At 41.6% G+C, this 24,997-nt stretch overlaps 1 long non-coding RNA gene across 1 annotated transcript in view; it reads right to left on the bottom strand.

Moving 5' to 3' along the window:
• Positions 1–9,430, bottom strand: part of LOC130362494 (uncharacterized) — a 49,440-nt gene extending 40,010 nt beyond the window's left edge. The window contains exon 1 of the long non-coding RNA XR_008891446.1: positions 9,309–9,430. This is a non-coding gene — a long non-coding RNA (uncharacterized LOC130362494). The remainder of the gene's footprint in view (positions 1–9,308) is intronic.
• Positions 9,431–24,997: the final 15,567 nt, after the last annotated feature.

Raw genomic sequence — 24,997 nt, 5'->3', positions numbered from 1 at the left:
CAAACTGTTTGTGGGCTTTCTTGGGCATCCTCTTTAAAAGAGGCTTTCTTCTGGGATGACCAATTTGATGTAGTGTGCAGCATATTGCTTGTTCTGAGTGGAACCTGTCCTGTGAAATTGCTGTATGGTCTTAACAATCTCTGTATAGCCAAGGCAATCTTCATGTAGAGCAAAAATTCTTTTTTTCAGTTCCTCAAAGAGTTCTTTGCCATGAGGTGCCGTGTTGAACTTCCAGTGACCAGTATTAGAGAGTTACCTATTCACGCCTGAGATCTTGTAACACTAACGTGTCACATGACACTGGGAGGGAAAATGACTAATTGGGTCCAATTTGGACATTTATACTTAGGGATGTACACATTTTTGTTGCAATGGTTTCACATTAATAACTGTGAGTTGAGTGATTTTTGAGGGGACTCAGTATTAAAACCCTGTTATACTGACCATGCACTCACTACTTTACAGTGTAGCACAATGTCATTTCTTTAGTGTTTCACATGAAAATATACAAAGAAAGGTAAATAAAGTGTTGTAATTTGGCAACATGCCCAAGAAACCCCTGTTGGGTAAGGATGAGTATTTTCCTTCTACAAATTGCCAGATGGAAGTTCTGCATGAGAGGCAACACATGTGACTGCAGGATGTCCTCAACATATCACTTAGCTGTTAGTGTACTTTTTATGACTACTTGAAGTGTCCAATGGTCCCCCAGATCATACCAGCAGATAGGGCAGTGTGTTGCCCCACAACAAAAGCAGGATTAAAGAGCCCACCACTAGGCCTCCCTACTAAACCCCAACAGTTGTTATATCCCTAACAGAGCCTGAATTCATTGCTAAAGATTATATAGTTTTAGTCTGTCCAAGTTTCTCGCTCTTGTAAATAAAGGTTATGGTGGCTGGGTGTCAATGGCAGGACACATAATGGGCACTGTGACATCAAATTTCCTTCTGCTTAGCAACTGAAAATGATCCAGGCAGAGAGAGGGGAGCGTAATGAAATGTCTGGATGGTTGGCAAGAACACTGTGGGAGCTGCTCATGCCTAGTGAATCAAATGATCTTCTCCACTGATGATCTGTCTGGGCCATCCAGAGCCTGTTTGCGCCCTAATGTAATCATTGCTTGCATCAAATCCCTTACAACTTGGGCAGAACGGCCTAGATGGCAGGCAATCCATAACAACAACCATTCTCATTTAAATGTATAGTAGAGGCATGTCAAGTAAACAACGATCCCTCACCAAGAGCCTTTTTATAGGACAGTGAGAGAAGTACTTTTAGGCCCTCAGTCTAATCAGTTCACACCTGTAATAATTTACACATCTGCCTGACATATAACTAGTTTTGAAGCAATCACACATTTCTATTTTGGTGCTTAATGTATTTTTTGTCAATAGGTGTATATTGGCACCTTACCCTAGGCACAGGGCATTCCACCTGCATCTTGCCTTAATACGAGATCCTATTGGCTTTGTGGTGTCCTGGTACCGTATTGCATCCAGTACTTAGTGCAGAGGTCCCCAAAGTCAGAGTAACTACGTTCAGGTAGGGTTCCTCAGGTGGGACAGTCCCTAGTCGCCTCTCCTTAAGTCTAACTTTAATGTTAATAAATGTATATATTAATAATTATAGCTGTATTTTATAGGAATTATAGTAATAGTACTTACCTTGTTCAGCATTGCAGGACTTTCGGTGATGTGACCATGCTAGTAACCTCTATGGTATGTAGCAGGACCTTAGGAGGTCCTTGGGTCACGTGTTACCCACAAATCTCTGTAATGGTGATTGACAACCATTTGGACCAATTAGCGTTAGTCCAGCCCCTGCCCATATAAGGGAGCTGCGTCCAATTATCGCTCTCTTGGGTTGCTGCTCTCATGGATGCCTAACAGGACGGTGTGCTACGCAACTTTCAAAGACACGCTAGGCCTCAAAACCTACGGCCTCAGTAGAACCAAAAATCGTGAGTTTTACTCTAATTCCCACTAATGCTAGCGTGACTACTGGACCGCAACTAATTCCCCTAAATCCAGTGAAACAATAGACTAAAAGACTTCTAAAGCTAAAGTCCCAACCATTGCCAATCTGCAAAGGAAGCTGTTGTTATGATAAGAGACTGTTATGTTAATGAAGTGTACAGAAAATCTTCAGTAAAGTTAACGCAGTTTACAGAAGCTTTCCGGTTGTGGACAATCCATTATTATCTCCCTCAAACCTATCATCATCTACCTCCCTATTGTTCCTGTGAAGGGCAGCGGTAGGAAAAGCTTTACAGAGGAGCCCTCACCCTGGCGTCACGAATAGCAAGGGTTAACAAGCACCCTTTGATACCCGCACAGCTACACTCCCCATACCTTACACCCCTTAGGCTATCACAGCTTGATCTATTATGTCCTGGGAAATTCTACTGGTGCCATAAGAAACATTGATATAGAAAGGGACAGCAGTAACAACCAATGAACTTACAGTTAGGACAGAAGCTTACAGCAGGCTCAAATGAGCTCCAAACAATACAACACATACAATACATCACTTTTGACATTTTAAAGTGACAGTAGTCCAACACCCCATAATGTTAAAGGGTAACTCCGGTGGAGAAAAAAAATTTTCAAATCAACTAGTGCAAGAAAGTTAAACAGATTTGTATATCCCTTCTATTTAAAAATCTTAACCCTTCTAGTACTTATCAGCTGCTGTATACTACAGATATACTACGGAGAAATTTGTGAATTTCTTTTCTGTCTGACAACAGTGATCTCTCCTGATCTCTCAGGAACTGTCCAGAACAGGAGAGGATTTTTTATGGGGATATGATTCTAATCTGGACAGTTCCAGACACAGACAGGAGTGTCAGCAGAGAGCACTGTTGTCAGACAGAAAAGAAATTTGCAAATTTCTTTGTTTTATACAGCAGCTAATAAGTACTGGAAGAATTAAGATTTTTTTAATAGAAGTCGTTTACAAATCTGTTTAACTTTTAGGCACCAGTTGATTTGAAAACATTTGTTTTCTACTTGTTTCCACCTGAGTTCCCCTTTAATGTTAATTCAGCACAACTCCTATATGGGCCATTTTCGTACTCTAACAGGATTTCCCTATCTTTAACCCAGTCAAAGGCACCTCCAAAGCAATAAACATAGCATTAATACAAACAAAATGCTTAACCTCTATTTAGGCCTCGGCAATCTAACCCTTTTTTTTTTTTTTAAGAAAACACATACAACCCCTTTCAATAAAAGAGTTTTTTATTTCTTTAATCCTAGATCAGAAAAATGAAGAGCTCGTGGAGACCAGTATATTCTGAAATATGAAGAAAAGCATTAAAGTATTCCATGCTCATTTGTGCTCATAAATGCAAGATAATAACATTTTCTTTTGAGTTGTATGAAGTGGATGAAACATTCTCTGCCAGCCGGACAGTTTTGAAGCAGATGTTCACTCCCTTCTTATTAATTCCTTGAAGATCAAAGAGTCTTCTTAGATCAACAGAGTCATCAAATATGAGAGGAATGGTTCAATGAACCTTAGAAATTGTTCTAACTAAGGCCTTTGTTTTGTATATGACACAGAGAAATAAGTGGTGTCAGCTATATCATTTAGATTACTCCAAAGGAAATAACATTCAGCGTGTCAAAGAAACATTGTGAATTGTTTTGCAAGCCTTAGCCTGACATAGAGGACAACTAATTCCCTTATTCTTAACTGCATTGTTGGCATTGCATGCATTAATAAAGGAAGTTAAATCAGGTCACAATAAATGGTTGGGTATTTTTAACAGTTTTTTTTTTTTTTTTCAAAACTGCAGCATGGTTCAAGTATGCTTTTTGAGGTGCTTTTCTACTAGCTCTATGGGAAAAAATTTCTAAAAACACATCTCAAAAATGTCTTTTAAAAAAAAAGCCCAAAAAATACTTAAAAAAATGGGGGTGACTTACTAAGAATGGCGTTTTACATGGGTCTCTTAATGATTCAGGCATTTCTGTTCCTGCCCCCAACTACACAGCTCAAAAAAATAAAGCGAGCACTTAACCACTTAAGGACCAAGCCCATTTTCACCTTAAAGAGGCACTGTCATTGTTAAAAACTTTTCATATATTGCAGGACTCATTATAATATGACATTTCACAATATACACCTGTTAAAAAAAAAATTTCACCTGAAATTCAAGCTCAAAATAGCCACCACTAGGGGTCGCCTGTCTTTTAGCCAGACAGACTAGTCTAGATTTTACAGCATACTGGATACCGGCCGTAAAGCATACTTGTATCCAGTATAGGAGATTTCTATTTTTGTACAGCCTAAAAAAATCTCTAACTTTTTGTACAAAATCAGTAATATAAAATCGCCCTATTTTGACCACCTATAACTTTTTCATTTTTCCGTCTATAGGGCGGTATGAGGGCTCCTTTTTTGCGTCGTCATCTGTACATTTTATTGATACCACATTTACATATATAAAACTTTGAGATCACTTTAAAAAATTTTGGGGGGGAATATAATGTGACAAAAAAGCAGCATGTTTGGGCTTTTTTATTTATTTATTTATTTTTTTTACATTTACGCCGTTCACTGTACGGGATCATTAACATTATATTTTGATAGTTCGGATATTTACGCACGCGGCAATACCAAATATTTATATTAAAAAGTTTACACTTTTTGGGGGTAAAATGGGAAAAAGGGACAATTTTTGTTTTTATTGGGGGAGGGGATTTTCACTTTTTTTTCTTTTTACATTTTTAAACTTTTTTTTTTTTTTTTTACACTTTTTGTGTCCCCATAGGGGGACTATCAATAGCAATCAGCTATTCATAGGGCATAGCACTGATCAGTATTATCGGCTATCTTCTGCTCTGGTCTGCTCGATCTCAGACCAGAGCAGAATACCCAAGGAGACGGTGAGGGGATCTCCAGCTGCCAGTACAGATAATCGGATCCCCGTAGCAGCGCTATTTTAACATACGTATTGCCACAGATGCTGTGATCTGTATTGCAGATGTGCATGTGTCCAACCAAACGGTCAGAAACAGACTCAATAAGGGTGGTATGAGGGCCCACAGGTGGGGGTTGTGCTTACAGCCCAACACCGTGTAGGATGTTTGACATTTGCCAGAGAACACCAAGATTGGCAAATTTGCCACTGGCTCCCTGTGCTCTTCACAGATGAAAGCAGGTTCACACTGAGTACATGTGACAGACGTGACAAAGTCTGGAGACGCTGTGGAGAATGTTCTGCTGCCTGCAACATCCTCGAGCATGACCGGTTTGGCTATGGGTCAGTAATGGTGTGGGGTGGCATTTCTTTGGGGGGCCGCACAGCTCTCCATGTGCTTGCCAGAGGTAGCCTGACTGCCATTAGGTACCGGGATGAGATCCTCAGACCCCTTGTGAAACCTTATGCTGGTGCCGTTGGCTCTCGGTTCCTTCCTAATGCAAGACAATGCTAGACCTCATGTGGCTGGAGTGTGTCAGCAGTTCCTGCAAGAGGAAGGCTTTGATGCTATTGACTGGCCCACAAGTTTCCCAGACCTGAATCCCATTGAGCACATCTGGGACATCATGTCTCGCTGCATCCACCAATGCCACGTTGCACCACAGACTGTCCAGGAGTTGGCGGAAGCTTTAGTCCAGGTCTGGGAGTACATCCCTCAGGAGTCCATCCCCACCTCATTAGAAGCATGCCCAGGCGTTGTAGAGAGGTCAAACGAGCACGTGGAGTCCACACACACTATTGAGCCTCATTTTGACTTGTTTTAAGGACATTACATCAAAGTTGGATCAGCCTGTAGTGTGGTTTTCCACTTTAATTTTGAGTGTGACTCCATATCCAGAACTCCATGGGTTGATCAATTTGATTTCCATTGATAATTTTTGTGTGATTTTGTTGTCAACATATTCAACTATGTAAAGACGAAAGTATTTCATACGATTAGTTACATAGTAACATAGTTCATAAGGTTGAAAAAAGACCAGAGTCCATCTCGTTCAACCTATATCCCTAATGAGTCCCTGCTTCCAGAGGAAGGCAAAAAAAACTCATACTAGAGGTAAAAAATTCCTTCCTGACTCCAAATATGGCAGTCAGAATAAATCCCTGGATCAACGTTTTGTCCCTATAATTCTAATTTACATAACCAATAACGTTCTTACTCTCCAAAAATGAATCCAGACCCCTTTTAAATTCTTTTACAGAGTTCCCCATGACCACCTCCTCCAGGAGAGTCTCACTGCTCTTACAGTAAAGAACCCCCGTCTGTGCTGGTGTAGAAACCTACTTTCCTCTAAACGGAGAGGATGCCCCCTTGTTAAAGATACATTCCTGGGTATAAATAGATCATGGGAAAGATCTCTGTACTGTCCCCTGATATATTTATACATAGTTATTAGGTCTCCCCTAAGCCTTCTTTTTCTAAGCTAAATAACTCTAATTCTAATAATCTTTCTGGGTACTGTAGTCCTAGTTATTAGGTCTCCCCTAAGCCTTCTTTTTTCTAAGCTAAATAACCCTAATTCTGATAATCTTTCTGGGTACTGTAGTCCTCCCATTCCCCGTATTACCCTGGTTGCCCGTCTTTGAACCCTCTCCAGCTCAACTGTATCTTTCTTGTACACTGGTGCCCAGTACTATACACAGTATTCTATGTGTGGTCTGACTAGTGATTTGTACAGCGGTAGAATTATTTCCTTGTCGTGGGCATCTATGCCCCTATTGATGCACCCCATGATTTTATTTGCCTTGGCAGCAGCTGCCCGACACTGGTCACTACAGCTAAATTTACTGTTAACTAAAACTCCCAAGTCCTTTTCCACATCAGTCGTCCCAATTTTTCCTCCCCATGTGCATTACCTTACATTTATCAGTGTTGAACCTCATGTGCCACTTCCCAGCCCAAGCCTCCAACCTATCCAGATCCATTTGTAACAGTGCCCTGTCCTCTATTGTGTTTACCGCTTTACAGAGTTTAGTATCATCTACAAAGATTGCTACTTTACTATTCAACTCCTCTACAAGGTCATTAATGAATATATTAAATAGGACAGGACCCAATACTGACCCCTGTGGTACCCCACTAGTTACAGTCACCCAATCAGAATAAGTACCATTAATTACCACCCTTTGTTTCCTATTACTGAGCAAGTTACTTACCCACTTACACACATTCTCCCCCAGCCCCATCCTTCTCATTTTATGCACCAACCGTTTATGTGGAACCGTATCAAATGCTTTGGAAAAATCCAGATATACGACATCCAGCGATTGCCCATGATCCAGTCTGGAGCTCACCTCCTCATAAAAGCTGATCAGGTTAGTTTGACAAGACCGATCCCTCATAAACCCATGCTGATATGGAGTCATACATTTATTTGTATCAAGATATTGCAAAATAACATCTCTTAGAAAACCCTCAAACAATTTACATACAACAGAGGTTAAACTAACAGGCCTATAATTAGTTCATTCATTCAGCTCTAGGATGTGTTATCTTAGTGTTCCCTTAATATTTTTGAGCAGTGTATGTGTACAGAAATCTACACTAGCTCTGAACAGTCAATTTACACCACAATATACCCCAACTTTATTGTGATAAATTTGATGTGGAGTTAGGTGACACACCTTTTACACCACTTTTTGAAAACATGAAGCTGTGTAATAGGGCATAAAGTCACAAATTTTTGTCTAAACATGGGCTTGCACAAAAATACAGGGTGGGCCATTTATATGGATGCACCTTAATAAAATGGGAATGGTTGGTGATATTAACTTCCTGTTTGTGGCACATTAGTATATGTGAGGGAGGAAACTTTTCAAGATGGGTGGTGACCATGGCGGCCATTTTGAAGTTGGCCATTTTTAATCCAACTTTTGTTTTTTCAATAGGAAGAGGGTCATGTGAAACATCAAACGTATTGGGAATTTCACAAGAAAAACTATGATGTGCTTGTTTTTAACGTAACTTTATTCTTTCATTAGTTATTTCCAAGTTTCTGACCACTTATAAAATGTGTTCAATGTGCTACCCATTGTGTTGGATTGTCAATGCAACCCTCTTCTCCCGTTCTTCACACACTGATAGCAACACTGCAGGAGAAATACTAGCACAGGCTTCCAGTAGCCGTAGTTTCAGGTGCTGCACATCTCGTATCTTCACAGCATAGACAATTGCCTTCAGATGACCCCAAAGATAAAAGTCTAAAGGAGTCAGATCAGGAGACCTTGGGGGCCATTCAAATGGCCCACGACGACCAATCCACTTTCCAGGAAACTGTTCATCTAGGAATGCTCAGACCTGACACCCATAATGTGGTGGTGCACCATCTTGCTGGAAAAACTCAGGGGACGTGCCAGCTTCAGTGCATAAAGAGGGAAACACATCGTCAAGTAGCAATTTCGCATATCCAGTGGCCTACTTGATGATGTGTTTCCCTCTTTATGCACTGAAGCTGGCACGTTCCCTGAGTTTTTCCAGCAAGATGGTGCACCACCACATTTTGGGTGTCAGGTCCGTGCATTCCTAGATGAACAGTTTCCTGGAAAGTGGATTGGTCGTGTTGAATGGCCCCCAAGGTCTCCCGATCTGACCCCCTTAGACTTTTATCTTTGGGGTCATCTGAAGGTAATTGTCTATGCTGTGAAGATATGAGAAGTGCAGCACCTGAAACTACGGATACTGGAAGCCTGTGCGAGCATTTCTCCTGCGGTGTTGCTATCAGTGTGTGGAGAGTGGGAGAAGAGGGTTGCATTGACAATCCAACACAATGGGCAGCACATTGTAAATAACTCATGAAAGAATAAAGTTATGTTAAAACCAAGCACATCATTGTTTTTCTTGTGAAATTCCCAATAAGTTTCATGTGTCACATGACCCTCTTCCTATTGCAAAAACAAAAGTTGGATTAAAAATGGCCAACTTCAAAATAGCCGCCATGGTCTCCACCCATCTTGAAAAGTTTCCTCCCTCACATATACTAATGTGCCACAAACAGGAAGTTAATATCACCAACCATTACCATTTTATTAAGGTGTATCCATATAAATGGTCCACTCTGTATATGACTTTTCTAAGGTTTAAAAGCATCCCTTATGACTTATTTTTGCAAGCTAAAAATAATATTTTTTTTTTTTTAAAGCTACAGAAAAAGTGTGGGTGAAGGAAGTTGTAGGGTACCAAAAAGCGTTATTTTTTTTTTTTTTTTTTTTTTTTTAATCATTGTAGATTTTGTAGCAATTTTTACTTATTTATGTATTTACCAAAGCCAGAGATAGATTTGAGAGCAATAGGAATGGGAAATATAAAGGAAATACTTACATTTCCGCTTCTTGCTGGATCCACTTCTGACCTTGGCTCCAAACACTAAAGTTTCATTTTTCTTGAAAAAAACAGGTCACATTCAACATGAAACATTGCAACAGTATGGTGGTAATATTTTGTTACTGTGGGGGAGATTTATCAAAACCTGTGCAGAGGAAAACTTGCCCAGTGGCCCATAGCAACCAATCAGATTGCTTCTTTCATTTTTCACAGGCCTTCATAAAAATGAAAGAAGCAAGCTGATTGGTTGCTATGGGCAACTGGGCAAGTTTTCCTCTGCACTGGTTTTGATAAATCTCCCCCTGTATGACAATTTTTGGGGTATATAATCCACTTTGCTGGTACTATTATAAACAGCATGTCATGGAGCTGTCTGCTGTTTTGCGGTTTCTGAATATATTAATTAATTAATAAAAAAATCATTTAAAAAATGTATCCTCCACCAATCCAGCACAGATGTCCTATTGACATCCTGCCAGTCTTTGCTTAACCCCTTAAGGACTCAGGGTTTTTCCGTTTTTGCACTTTCGTTTTTTCCTCCTTACCTTTTAAAAATCATAACCCTTTCAATTGTCCACCTAAAAATCCATATTATGGCTTATTTTTTGCATCGCCAATTCTACTTTGCAGTGACATTAGTCATTTTACCCAAAAATGCACGGCGTAACGGAAAAAAAAATCATTGTGCGACAAAATCGAAAAAAAAACGCCATTTTGTAACTTTTGGGGGCTTCCGTTTCTACGCAGTGCATATTTCGGTAAAAATTACACCTTATCATTATTCTGTGGGTCCATACGGTTAAAATGATACCCTACTTTATATAGGTTTGATTTTGTCGTACTTCTGGAAAAAATCATAACTACATGCAGGAAAATGTATACGTTTAAAAATGTCATCTTCTGACCCCTATAACTTTTTTATTTTTCAACGTACAGGGCGGTATGAGGACTCAATTTTTGCGCCGTGATCTGAAGTTTTTATTGGTATGATTTTTGTTTTGATCGGACTTTTTGATCACTTTTTATTCATTTTTTTAATGGTATAAAAAGTGAGCAAAATACGCTTTTTTGGACTTTGGAATTTTTTTGCGCGTAGGCCATTGACCGTGCGGTTTAATTAATGATATATTTTTATAGTTCGGACATTTATGCATGCGGCGATACCACATATGTATTTTTTTTTTTTTTTACACTTACAAAGGGGGGTGATTCAAACTTTTATTAGGGAAGGGGTTAAATGACCTTTATTAACACTTTTTTTTTACATTTTTTTTGCAGTGTTATAGGTCCCATAGGGACCTATAACACTGCACACACTGATCTTCTATGCTGATCACTGGCGTGTATTAACACGCCTGTGATCAGCATTATCGGCGCTTGACTGCTCCTGCCTGGATCTCAGGCACGGAGCAGTCATTCGTCGATCGGACACCGAGGAGGCAGGTAAGGGCCCTCCCGGTGTCCGATCAGCTGTTCGGGACGCCGCGATTTCACCGCGGCGGTCCCGAACAGCCCGACTGAGCAGCCGGGAAACTTTCAGTTTCACTTTAGAAGCGGCGGTCAGCTTTGACCGCCGCTTCTAAAGGGTTAATAGCGCACATCGCCGCGATCGGCGATGTGTGGTCTTAGCCGCGGGTCCCGGCCGTTGATGAAGGCCGGGACCGAAGCGATATGATGCAGGATCGCGGCGCGATCCCGCTTCATATCGCGGGAGCCGGCGCAGGACGTAAATATACGTCCTGCGTCGTTAAGGGGTTAAAGGTGTGTTGGCAATAATATGTCCAAATTACACAAAAACTGTACTGACACTCAGTGATCATATGCCTTAGCAGTAATTTTAGTAAGAACAGCAGATGACTAGGGATGAGCGAATCAAATCTGAAGAATCCGATTTCGCTACAAATTTCATGGAAAAATTTGATTTGAAATGAATGCGAATATTGCCGCAATTCGATCGCGAATGCTTCATTAAACTCCATTCAGTGCGGTCCAGGCTCCATGGCATCTAAAATGGCAGATGCACATGTGAGGACATGGGGCAAGGAATCCTGGGAAGGAGGGAAGAAGGGTAGGCGGGATGACCCTGAAGCACATGCAGCATGCATTCTATCAGCAGCAAGTGACCCCCTGTGATGTCACAGCCCTATATAATCGGCAGCCATATTGCGGCCAGTCACTTCAGCCTTTCACTGCAGAGAGACAGACAGGGACAGATAGTGCTGTGTACAGAAAAGCTTTTTTCCAGCTGCGATTCACCTCCTAGTCAATTCAGTGTTCTGTTGCACAGAGAGAGGGACAGAGAGCAGTGTGTGTTGCACAGAAAAGCATTCTTACTCCAGCGATTCAATTCCCAGTCACTGTCTACAGCATTCTATTACAGAGAGGGACAGAGAGCAGTGTGTTGTACACAACAGCACTGATTCAGCTCAAGCCCAATTCCTAGGGAATGGAGTGAGATTGAGAGAGAAAGTGCAGTTTTGGATGTAGTTCACAGTGACTGTGTGCTGCAGCAGTGGTGTGTACTGCTGGTGTTGTGCACAAATACTTTTTTTAAGCGTACTGTAGCTCATTGTCCTCCCCTCATAAGTGCATCCCACATACGTACATCTAAGTGGTGTACTATTTTGTTCTTGTTAAAGTCTCAAGGGCCTAGATACTGAGAAAGGCCAGGCAAAAGTACTCACCGGCTGGTGTTGTACACAAATACGTTTTTTAAGCGTAGTGGAGCAAATTTTACTCCCCTCATATACACACTAATTATGTCACGCAGAGAAGTGCCAGGATGTGCACAGAGGAGTGGTAGAGGCCTAGATTCTTCAGGCAGAGGTCACAGTAGATTAGGGGCGAGTGACAGCAGGAGTCGCTGCAAGAGGCCTGAGCTCCCGGTATCAGTTAGTGGTCGTGTCTCGACCAGCAACCCATCTGCCGTTATTGATTGGTTAATACGGTCATCCACTACATCACAATTGACATCTGACACCCCCAGCCAACAGTCGGTGGGTTCCTCAGACACAACCCTCAGTTGCCATGGCCCACGAGCAGTCCCTGTCCTCCAATTGCCTCTGTCCTATGCTTTTCCATCCCCCACAGAAGTATCTTATGCTGTGGGTTCAGCTCCACTATTTAGTAAGGACGATCTAGAGGACAGTCAGCAGTTACTGCCCATCCAAGAATTGGAGGAGACATCCGCCGCTTCCTACACTAGGCGGGTAAGTAGTGATGAGGAGAGTGCCATGGGAGGGGGTGTTGCGAGCATTCAGGCTCTTGAAGCAGACACTATTGAAGAACCTGAGGACATCAGTGACATGCAGACACAACTCGAGGATGATGATGAAGCCGATTGCACTTGGGAGCCGGGTGCAGAAGGGGCTTCATCATCATCAGGAGAAGAGGGTTGCAGGTTGCCCGAGAGGCAGCAGCTGAGCCAGCAAGGTGGTAGCATGGTTGGCAGTGAGCATGGTGGCAGAAGTGGAAATTCTGGAGCCAAACGTGCCCAGGGTAGACCACCTGCTTTGTGGAGCCTACCTTCCAGGGAAGTAGTGAAACAGGGGTTCCTGGAGTTGGCAGGTCCAGCCTGCTGCATCACCCAGTGGCACACCGCTCCCTGTTTTAGCCAGCCAAGGCTCCACCACCTCAGCTGAAGGGAGCTGTGTGTCATATCCATCTTCCGTCAGTCTAGATGCTCCTGCTCCTCCTACTTCGAGTCAGTCACTCCAGCAGCAACCCATCAGCGAAGCAATGTCCAAGAGAGAGCAGTATGTGCCCACAAATCCAACGACGCAGAATCTGAATGTGCTCCTGTCCAAGTTGCTGTCACTGCAGTCCCTCCCTTTTCAAGTGGTGGACTCTGCACCTTTCAGAGAACTGATGGCTTGTGCCAAGGCGAGGTGGTGAGTGCCAAGCCGTCATTTCTTTGCGAAGAAGGCAGTGCCAGCCCTGCACAATTTTGTGGAACAGAAGGTGGGCCAGTCCTTGAGCCTGTCGGTGTGTACCAAAGTGCACGGCAATGCCGACGTGTGGAGCTGTAACTACTGTCAGGGACAATACATGTTCTTTACGGCCCACTTTGTGAATGTGGTTCCTGCACAGCCATAATAGCAACTTGGTCACGTCACGCTGATTACGCCTCAACGTTCTCAGGCCATTGGTCCTGTGTTTAGTGTGGAGCGGGCCATAGTAGCCCCAAGGAGAACTCGTCTGTCCACAAAAAATGTGGAGAGACTGACCTTTGTGAAGATGAATCAGGCACGGATCAGCCAGGATTTCCAACCACCAATGCCAGATGCATGAGAGCAGATTGACAATGGTGCCAAACCAACACTTCACAAATATGGATAGTGCAAAACATGTTTAAGGTGCTGCTCCCCAGTTACAGACATTCCTCGCCATCAGACCACAAGTAAGTATTGAGGATATGAATTAACTCAAACTTAACTTTTCCCAGGATAAAATATACGTACTGAAATTTTTTTTTCAATCAAACAAAAGGAAAGGTGTGCAAAAAACACCATGTGCCACCTACACCACCAAGTATTTATGTGATGCAAAGACCTCTACAGCTGATACAGCTGTGAAGATCACCGTAAAGTGATCTTCACTGCTGTATCTAGGAGTTTCAAAACTACAACTCCCAGCATGCCCAAAATCTGATTAAGGGTATTCCCATTGGACAGTTTCTACGTTTACAACGTATCTGCTCCACAGATGATATTTGTGAGAGACGCGCCATTGAACTCTGGAACAGGTTCTCTGAACGAGGATACAAGGACAACTGGATTCGGGGAGCATATTTAACCTGTTGGGGACCACGGGTGTATGGTTACGCCCTTGCGTCCTGACACTTAACCTCTTGGGGACGCAGGGCATATGCATACGCCCTGCATCCCCGATCCTTAAAGACTCAGGGCGTACCTGTACGCCCTGAGCCCGGTCCCAGTATTTAAAACTGGGTCACGCCGTGACCCTGCATCACACCGGGTCGGTCCCAGCTGCTAGTCATAGCCGGGACCCTGGGCTAACAACGCGCGGCACCGATAGTTGTGCCGCGCGCTATTAACCCTTCATGAAAGTAAAAGCTTCTCGGCAACTCAGTCAGGCTTATCGGGACATCGCAATAAAATCGCCATGTTCCGATCAGCTGGGACGCAGGCGGAGGTCTCCTTACCTCTCTCCGCGGCGTCCGATCGGGGTTTGATTGCTCCAAGCCTGAGCTACAGGCTTGAGCAATCGAGCCCCTATCTCACTGATCCGTGCAAAGCTATGGCTCTGCAGGGATCAACATAGGAGATCAGTGTGTGCAGTGATATAGGTCCCTAAGGGAGCTATAGCACTGCAAAAAAAAAGTGAAAAAAAAAGAATCACCCCCCTTTTCCCATAAAAAAAAGAAAATTAAAAATAAAAATAAACATATGTGGTATCGCCACGTGCGGAAATGTCCGAACTATAAACATATACTGTTAATTAAATTGCACGGTCAGTGGTGTATGCGCAAAAAAATTCCAAAGTCCAAAATAGCGTATTTTTGGTGTGCCACCTCCTCCTATCCCCCTGTTTGGCCGATGCGGCCAATCGGCGAATCGCAGGGCAGGGGCGGGGGGGATCGCTCATTTCCCCCACTCTGAATGTCCCTGGATGTCGTGGCAGAGCTGGGGAAGATGGCGGCGATGTGCGGGGGCCGTCGCAGGGACCACCAGCGTCGGTTACCTGTGTTCCGGTGGACCAAGTCCCTGATACAGCTGTGAAGATCGCCGTAAAGTGATCTTCACTGCTGTATCTAGGAGTTTCAAAACTACAACTCCAAAACTTCAAAACTACAACTCCCAGCATGCCCATACAGCCTTTGGCCCTCTGGCCCTTCATATGTTGCAGAACTACAACTCCCAGCATGCTTGGACAGTCTCAGCATGCTGGGAGTTGAAGTTTTGCAACCTCAGGATGGGCACAGTTTGGAGACCACTATACAGTGGTGTCCAAACTGTAGCACTCCAAATGTCAATTTAAAGCATGCCGAGACTGTCCAGGCATGCTGAGAGTTGTAGTTCGGTAACATCTGGCCATTCAGATGTTGCCGAACTACAACTCCCAGCATGCCTGGGAAGTCTGGGAATGCTTGGAGTTGAATTCTTGCAACATCTGGAGGGCTACAGTTTGGAGACCACTACACAGTGGTCTCCAAACTGTTCTCATCCAGTTGTTGCATAACTACAACTCCCAACATGCCCTTCGGCTGTCTGGGCATGCTGGGAGTTGTAGTATTGCAACAACTGGAGGCACACTGTTGGGAAACATTGTCTGTTTCCTAACTCAGTGTTTCCCAACCAGTGTGCCTCCTGCTGTTGCAAAACTATAACTCCCATGCTGGGAGTTGTAGTTTTGCAAGAGCTGGAGGCACATGGGTTGGCAAACACTGAATTAGGAAACAGACAGTGGTGCGGAAACACTGAGGTAGTCTGTTACCTAACTCAGTGTTTCCCAATCTCAACCAGTGCGCCTCCAGCTGTTGCATAACTACAACTCTCAGTATGCTGGGAGTTGTATTTTTGACACCCCCCACTCCCTCCCCCAAATTTTCCATTGCAGCGGGAAACTCACTGTAAATCTCCGCCCCTGTGAATGTACCCTAAAAACACTACACTACACTAACCCTAAATAAACAGTAAAACACTACATATACTCTACACCCTAACAGTGTGCCCACCCCCCCCCCCCCCAATAAAAAAAAAAGTCTTGTATGCCAGTTTTTCCAAAACGGAGCCTACAGCAGTTGCAAAATAACAACGCCCAGTATTGCCGGATAGCCATGGACTGTCCAGGTATGTTGGGAATTTTGCAACAGCTGGAAACACCCTGTTTGGGGAAAACTGATGTACAGTATTTTTTGGTGGAGGAGGCAAGTGTAATGCTTGCATCCGGGTTCACCCCTATGAAAATCCCTAATTTAGGCCTCAAATGCGCATGGCGCTCTCTCACTTCAGAGCCCTGTCGTATTTCAAGTCAACAGTTTAGGGCTACACATGGGGAATATCTGTACTTGGGAGAAATTGCGCTACAAATTTTGGGGGGCTTTTTCTCCTTTTAACCCTTATGAAAAGGTAAAGAGCGGGTCTACACCAGCATGTTAGTGTAAAAAAAAAAATTTCTTACTCTAACATGCTGGTGTTGCCCCATTCTTTTCATTTTCATAAGAGGTAAAAGGAAATAAAGACCCTCAAAATCTGTAACACAATTTCTCCCAAGTACGGAAATACCCCATATGTGGACGTAAAATGCTCTGCGGGCGCACAACAAGGTTCAGGAGTGAGAGAGCGCCATGTACATTTGAGGCCCAAACTGGTGATTTGCACAGGGGTGGCTGCTGGTTACAGCGGTTCTGACATAAACGCAAAATAAATAAATACCCACATGTGACCCCATTTTGGAAACTACACCCCTCACGAAACGTAACAAGGGGTATAGTGAGCCTAACACCCCACAGGTGACTGATGATTTTTAACCCCTTAACGACGCAGGACGTATATTTACGTCCTGCGCCGGCTCCCGCGATATGAAGCGGGATCGCGCCGCGATCCCGCATCATATCGCGTCGGTCCCGGCGCTAATCAACGGCCGGGACCCGCGGCTAATACCACACATCGCCGATCGCGGCGATGTGCGGTATTAACCGTTTAGAAGCGGCGGTCAAAGCTGACCGCCGCTTCTAAAGTGAAAGTGAAAGTGACCCGGCTGCTCAGTCGGGCTGTTCGGGACCGCCGCGGTGAAATCGCGGCGTCCCGAACAGCTGATCGGACACCGGGAGGGCTCTTACCTGCCTCCCCGGTGTCCGATCGACGAATGACTGCTCCGTGCCTGAGATCCAGGCAGGAGCAGTCAAGCGCCGATAATGCTGATCACAGGCGTGTTAATGCACGCCAGTGATCAGCATTAGAGATCAGTGTGTGCAGTGTTATAGGTCCCTATGGGACCTATAACACTGCAAAAAAAATGTAAAAAAAAAGTGTTAATAAAGGTCATTTAACCCCTTCCCTAATAAAAGTTTGAATCACCCCCCTTTTCCCATAAAAAAAATAAAACAGTGTAAAAAAAATAAAAAATAAACATATGTGGTATCGCCGCGTGCGTAAATGTCCGAACTATAAAAATATATCATTAATTAAGCCGTACGGTCAATGGCGTACGCGCCAAAAAATTCCAAAGTCCAAAAAAGCGTATTTTGGTCACTTTTTATATCATTAAAAAATGAATAAAAAGTGATCAAAAAGTCCGATCAAAACAAAAATCATACCAATAAAAACTTCAGATCACGGCGCAAAAAATGAGTCCTCATACCACCCCATACGTGGAAAAATAAAAAAGTTATAGGGGTCAGAAGATGACATTTTTAAACGTATAAATTTTCCTGCATGTAGTTATGATTTTTTCCAGAAGTGCGACAAAATCAAACCTATATAAGTAGGGTATCATTTTAACCGTATGGACCTACAGAATAATGATAAGGTGTAATTTTTACCGAAATATGCACTGCGTAGAAACGGAAGCCCCCAAAAGTTACAAAATGGCGTGTTTTTTTCGATTTTGTCGCACAATGATTTTTTTTTCCGTTTCGCCATGCATTTTTGGGTAAAATGACTAATGTCACTGCAAAGTAGAATTGCCGACGCAAAAAATAAGCCATAATATGGATTTTTAGGTGGAAAATTGAAAGGGTTATGATTTTTAAAAGGTAAGGAGGAAAAAACGAAAGTGCAAAAACGGAAAAACCCTGAGTCCTTAAGGGGTTAAAAACAGTGGTTCGTGAAAATGAAAAATTTTATTTTTCATTTGCATAGCCCATTGTTACAAAGATCTGTCAAACGCTAGTGAGGTGTAAATGCTCACGTCACCCCTTGTTACATTCCTTGAGGGGTGTTGTTTCCCAAATAGTGTGCCATGTGGGGTGTTTTTCGCTGTTCTGGCACATGGGGGCTTCCTAAATGTGACATGCCCCCCAAAAAACATTTCACCAATATTCGCTTTCCAAAAGCCCAATGTCGCTCCTTTTCTTTTGAGCTCTCTAGTGCACCCACAGATCACTTTACATCCACATATGAGGTATTTCCTTACTTGAGAGGAATGGGGTTTTAAATTTTGGGGGACATTTTCACCTATTACTCCTTGTGAACATGAAAAATTTGGGCTAGCATCAGCATTTTTGTAAAAAAAAATAAAAAAAATTAATTTACTTCAATGCAAAGTCGTCAAACACCTGTGGGGTGTTAAGGCTCACTGTACCCCTTGTTACGATCCTTGAGGGGTGTAGTTTCCCAAATTGTATACCATGTTGGGTGTTTTTCGCTGTTCTGGCACCATGGGGGCTTCCTAAATGAGACATGCCCCTCAAAAACCATTTCAGCTAAATTCATATTTTGGGTGGCTTTTTCTCCTTTTACCCCTTGTAAAAATAAAAAATATGGGTTTACAAGAACATGCGAGTGTAAAAAATGAAGATTTTGAATTTTTGCCTCCACTTTGCTGCTATTCCTGTGAAACACCTAAAGGGTTAACAAACTTTCTGAATATCATTTTGAATATGTTGAGGAGTGCAGTTTTCATAATGGGGTCCATTATGGGATATTTCTAAAACAAAGACCCTCAAATTCACTTCAAAACTGAACTGGTCCTTGAAAAATTCCGATTTTGAAATTTACTGGAAAAATTTGAAAATTGCTGCTGAACTTTGAAGCCCTCTGATGTCTTCAAAAAGTAAAAACATGTCAACTTTATGATGCAAACATAAAGTAGACATATTGTATATGTGAATCAATATATAATTTATTTGGTATGTCTATTTTCCTTACAAGCAGAGAGCTTCAAAGTTATAAAAATGCAAAATGTTCTAATTGTTCATGAAATTTTGGAAATGATGCAAGTATCGACGAAAATTTCCCACTTACATAAAGTAGAATATGTCACGAAAAAACTATCTCTGAATCAAATTCATAAGTACAAGCATCCCAGAGTTATTAATGCTTAAAGTGACAGTGGTCAGAATTCCAAAAAATGCTCTGGTCCTTAGGGTCAAAATGGGCTCAGTCCCCAAGGGGTTAAGGGCCAAGCACATGAATAGGAGATGTCTACTACAACCTAGGAAAAAGCCTAAGAAAGATGACCAGGTAAGATTTATAACATCTTACTATGCTCAGGTACCCAAAGTTAGGGAGATCCTGTAAAAAAAATTGGAATATACTAATGGCTGATCCAATACGGAGTCTATACCTCCCGAAACATCCTTCTATTACATTTAGGAGAAGTGCTAATCTGAAGGACATTTTGGTTCACAGTCACCGCAAAAGCAAAAAAAAAAACACCACTCTCTTTGATGCTCAGAAACCACAGTGGGGATGTCACCCGTGTGGTAAATGTGTAGCCTGCCCTAATATATGTACGGATTAAAGTTTTTCTAATTTTGATGGCACCAGTATCTTTCAAATTAGACATACAATTTCATGTAACACTTCTGGGGTAATATGTCATGCTACCTGCCCGTGGGGTTTTGTTTACTTAGGTATGACCACCCGTTAACTGAAGAAGAGAGTCAGCGAACATGTTCTTGGAATAATAGCGGTAAAACATGAGAGTGATTCTACACATCTAACAACTGTTCCCCGCCATTTCAAAGCATTTCACGACTATGATCCACATGGCCTTCAGGTGAGGGACATTGATCGTATTTTTCCTGGCAGTCGGGGAGGAAATACGAAAATTAAACCCAATTGGAGATAAAATGGATCTATAGACTTAAAACACAACAACCTAGGGGTCTGAATGATCATGCCAGTTTTGTCCCATTTTTATAAGCGCTATATTCATCTGGTAGCATTGTAGTTCCTGGTCGTTATCTATTACCCTCCGTTTGGTGTGTTACTCTTATTTTATTGTATTTTAGCTTTGCTTTTAATTTCTTGTTTTCTTTCTTTCTGTCTCTCTGTTTTTAGGTTGCTTAGTCATCTTTCTGCCTGATATTCGCCTCTGTCTACTACCCCGTTATTATGTGATCATTTTCATCCTGCCATGCATCCTGCCTATTGCCTAAGTGTAGTCTACTTTTTATCCTGCCTTATAGCCTGTACAGTATATTTGATTATATATATATATATATATATATATATACATATATATATATACATATATATATATATATATATATATATATATATATATATATATAACACTTTTTATCTAGTGATGCTATTTTGTACTATGTACTTGTCACCTTATTAAATATGCCAGTGTATAACTACATATTTTCCTGTCACAGTAATCATTTTTGGTCCCTTCATTTATAGGTCACCTAACCCACTGTACTCATACTACTCTTTCTCTTGTCCATTTTTCTTAGCATTTCATAGGCTTTACCTTGTCGGTGGTCCTCATGACTCCCGTCCATTAACACTTATATATATATTATGTTCACACATTCATCTATTAGTTCTTTTATACACCTTCACCATTTTGGTTATCACATAGTTTTTTATGCATACTGTCCTAGCAGGTATGCATTAACATACACATATAGGTGCTACATGTATTTGGGCCTATATATGTCCAGTTTTTTACACTTTATTCTATTAATTTTTATTCACCTTTCACATGCATCAAGGCACTCATGCATTTATATTTTTTTAGTGCAGTGTCACTTTCCCCATTTTTATCTCACTCTTGCTTCATTCTCACTAGTTTTTGCATTTTATTACATTATCACAGCACTTTATACTCAACATATCCAGCTTTTTAGCTGGTATCACTTTTTTGACATTCCACATTTATATTCTCACATTCACATTTATTATTATTACCACTACATATTTATATTTATTTTTATTTATTATGTCTCACCTTCCCTTTGTACTACCTTTACTCTATATGTTTGTGTCTGGTGGCTATTTCCCCATATTTTGCCCTTTTTGTGATCACACAACACTGTTTTTCTCCTCACTTTTTGATTTTGTGCACTATGGTTTTATTTTGATTTTGTGTTCATGTTTTCTGTCGTAGTATCATGTCCGTTCAGTTCTGCATTCCCCTATTCCTCTGACTATGCACTCTGGGTCCACTAGGGGAATTTCATTCCCCTGTCTGTACGCCGACTGCTAACTCCACCTCGTCATCCAGTACGGAGCTCCGCCCTGTGTGCCAACGCTTGGTCACCTGATCGGAGGTCCGATCCCATGACTATGATGGCCCCTCACTTCCGCCTTGATGCGCCTCCACTCCAGAGCCGCAGCATTGGTGTGCGCACCACTTGGATGCGCCGGTTGCATCTCTGACATCAGACGCCAGCGGGCCGTGCCTAGATCCCTTCACTGCAATGTGTTTTCATTATTGTGATATGTTAATCGCACAGGTTATGACGTCACCCACTACGTGGGCGGATACTTACCTTTGTGATACACAGGTATAGGCTTTTTTACTATAGGGCAGGTGTTATTGCGTATTCTCTCTATTTATTGGACAGTTTTTACACCATTCATCTGATGGCCTATTATTAGTGACTAAAGCAACACATATGTACTCACCTGGCTGGGGGTTTTAGACACACCCCCTGGCGAAGCACAAGCGAAACATACATTGGGGTCGGAGGTGGTAGGTAGGCAGCAATGTATGGCAGGATGTTCTGATTTTGTATTTATATACTCTGCATGTTCGCTCTGTCTGAGGTTATACTTATGTTATTTTCTGTTCCACCATTTGCCTTTTTGCCCTGTGGATTCATTATCTAATCTGTTTCCAGTATCACTACTGGCATTACTTGTAACATCTTTACTTTCGTGTATTCCATGCTGTTGTGCCCACCATAACTCCTCCACTTTCTTTAGTTGTCTATTTGTTGCCTTGTTTTTGTACTCTGTGCTACATTTTAAATGTATGTCTATTTTTGCATATATGTCTAATAAAGTGGTAATTTTTACATTACCGGATCTTTTGTTGGTGTATATATTTGGAGAGAACCAGTTGTGGCTGTTTCTATATAGCCAGTGCTTTTTTGACGGTGATATAATTTTGACGCCATATGGTCTCCCTGCTGACACATCCAGACGCTCTGTGGCAGTAATTTTAATAGCGATGCCTGTAACCTGCATGTCATACTGAATAACAGTATTATTTCACTAACACAGCACACTCCCTATGCGTGTTAGGACAAGGCAAAGTGTTCTACACACCTATTGAAGCTCTCTGTAGGCCAGAAATAGCCGTTTTTAATAGCGATTGACCGCAAATAAATTCGGAACAAAACAAATTTTGGGGGATAATTCAGCGAATTGGCCGAATCGAATTTTTCAAAAATTTGCTCATCTCGACAGATGACCACTGAGGTCTGTGATCATCGCTGGCAACCTGTGAGCAAAGACCAGGTGGTCACCAAAGCACCCTGCACTGGATTACTTGAAATGGTTAAGGCAGGGTTTCCCAACTAGTGTGCCTATTTTTTTGTAGCCATTGTTTTGCAAAATAACAGCTGTTGAATAATGCAGTACAAAGTTTGCGTTACCAGTTTTTCCACTGAATTCGAGTGAAATCAATAACCGGAAAAACACAGATGTTTTTGGCTGTCTTTTTTACCCTAAAACAGCCAAACTGCCTTTTTTTTATTTATTTTTTTTTGGGTACAAGAGCTGGCTGATAAAACGTGTGAAAATATTGCGGCTCCACAGCTGCAGACTTTATAAGGCAATTCTTAAGTACTTTTGAATGTTTTGTGAAATCTCAAACTGTCATTGTGGATCTGGAGTGTAAATACACCGTAATTATAGTTTCATAGTTTATAAAGTCCATTAAGTTCAACCAAAAACCCAACTGTGTTGATCTAGAGGAAGACAAAAACTCCTATGAGGCTGATACCATTTGCACAATAACAGGGGGAAATTCCTTCCCAAGTCCAATATGGCAATCAGAATAAATCCCTGGATCAATGTTCTATCAACACAAATCTATTCTCCAGGACTTGTAATGTTAGATTTAAAAAAAAAAAAAAAATTTTTTAAACATCCAGGGCCGTCTTGAACTTATTTACTGAGTCAGTCACAATATCAGGTGACAGAGAGTTCCATAGTCTCACTGGTCTTACAGTAAAGAATCTGTCTGTGATGATAGGGAAACTGTCACTAGATCACTAGAAAGATCTCTGTATTGTCCACTCATATATTTGTACATTGTGATTAAATTGCCCCAAGATGTCATTCTTGATAACCTGTCTTGGTCCTGTAATCCTCCCATACCATTAATTATCTTTGTCCCTTCTCTGCACCCTCTCCAGTTCGGCCATGTCTTTCTTATATACAGGTGCCTGAAATTGGCCACAGTACTCCATATGTGGTCTGAATAATGATTTTATACAGAGGCAAAACTATATTCTTGTCACAGAACTGTATAATATACATAGAGCACAAAAAATTGCTAAATACATCATGCTCAACAAAGAGGTGTGTCTGTGAAACCACCCGTATACTGTTTTCTACTATCATTCATTACAAAATGAGGAGAAAAGAAAAGTCGTCGGTGTTGAATACCTTATTTAAAGGGGTATTCCGGTGGTACTTTTTTTTTTTTTTTTTTTTTTTATAAACTGGTGCCAGAATGTTATACAGATTGGTAAATGACTTCTTTTTTGTCTTGTCCACAGTGCTTTCTGCTGACACCTGGTGCCCATATCAGGAACTGTCTAGAGCAGGAGAAAATCCCCATTGCAAACCTATGCTGCTCTGGACAGTTCCTGACCTGGACATAGGTGTCAGCATAGAGCACTGTGGAAAAGACAAAAAAGAAATTCAAAAAGAAAATTATTTTCTCTGTAGCATACAGCTGCTAAAAAGTATTGGAAGGGTAAAGATTTTTTTATAGAAATAATTTACAAATCTGTTTAACTTTCTGGCACCAGTTGATTTAAAAAAAAAAAAAAAAATGTTTTCCACCGGAGTTCCTCTTTAACATGCAGGTTTTACAAAGATTTTACTAAATTGCAAAATATCAAAGTGACCTTTACCAAATCAAACCTTCAGGATTTTTCTCTAAAATGAGAACTAATTATATTTTCTAAGTTTAATTAAATGGTTCTGCTAGTGTAGTTTATGTAAAGGGAGTGATAAATAAGTAATTTCATTCTACTTAGCAATCACATTGCCTTCAATTAGCCGATAATTAAAATATAGTATGTGCTCAGCTGTGTTTCGAATTTATTGATTGCTAATTTCATACACAATGTATTTTCTATATTTCATCAGGAATGACTGTGGTTTGCAAGACTTGAGTGGTTTGTATTAAAGACAGTATAACTCGGCTGGAGCACAGAACTACTTCTCATAATGTTTGATTAAGATTGATGGCCTATATTCCGGATAGGCTATTATCGCTGAACAGCAGGGTGCCAACACCAGGCAACCCCATCTTTCAGCTGTTTGGTACAGCCCTGGCATCTGCACTTCAGAGCTAAACAGGGTAATAGCAGTTAGCCTGGTTACTGCAGCTCAACTCCCATTTACATGAATAGGAGCGAGCTGCAATTACACACCGACACCACTACACAGTGAACAGAGACAACTGCTTCTGGCCCGTTCACTGTGTAGTGCAATAATGCCTCGGTTGTGCCAACAGTTGATATTGTCTCAGATGTTGTGACATTACCAGTCAATGATTGAAAACCTATTCTGAGGATT

The sequence above is a fragment of the Hyla sarda genome, chromosome 3 (genome assembly GCF_029499605.1).
Source record: "Hyla sarda isolate aHylSar1 chromosome 3, aHylSar1.hap1, whole genome shotgun sequence".
NCBI lineage: Eukaryota > Metazoa > Chordata > Amphibia > Anura > Hylidae > Hyla > Hyla sarda.
Note: the sequence above shows the minus strand (reverse complement) of the source record. Positions and strands in the feature narration are given on the sequence as shown.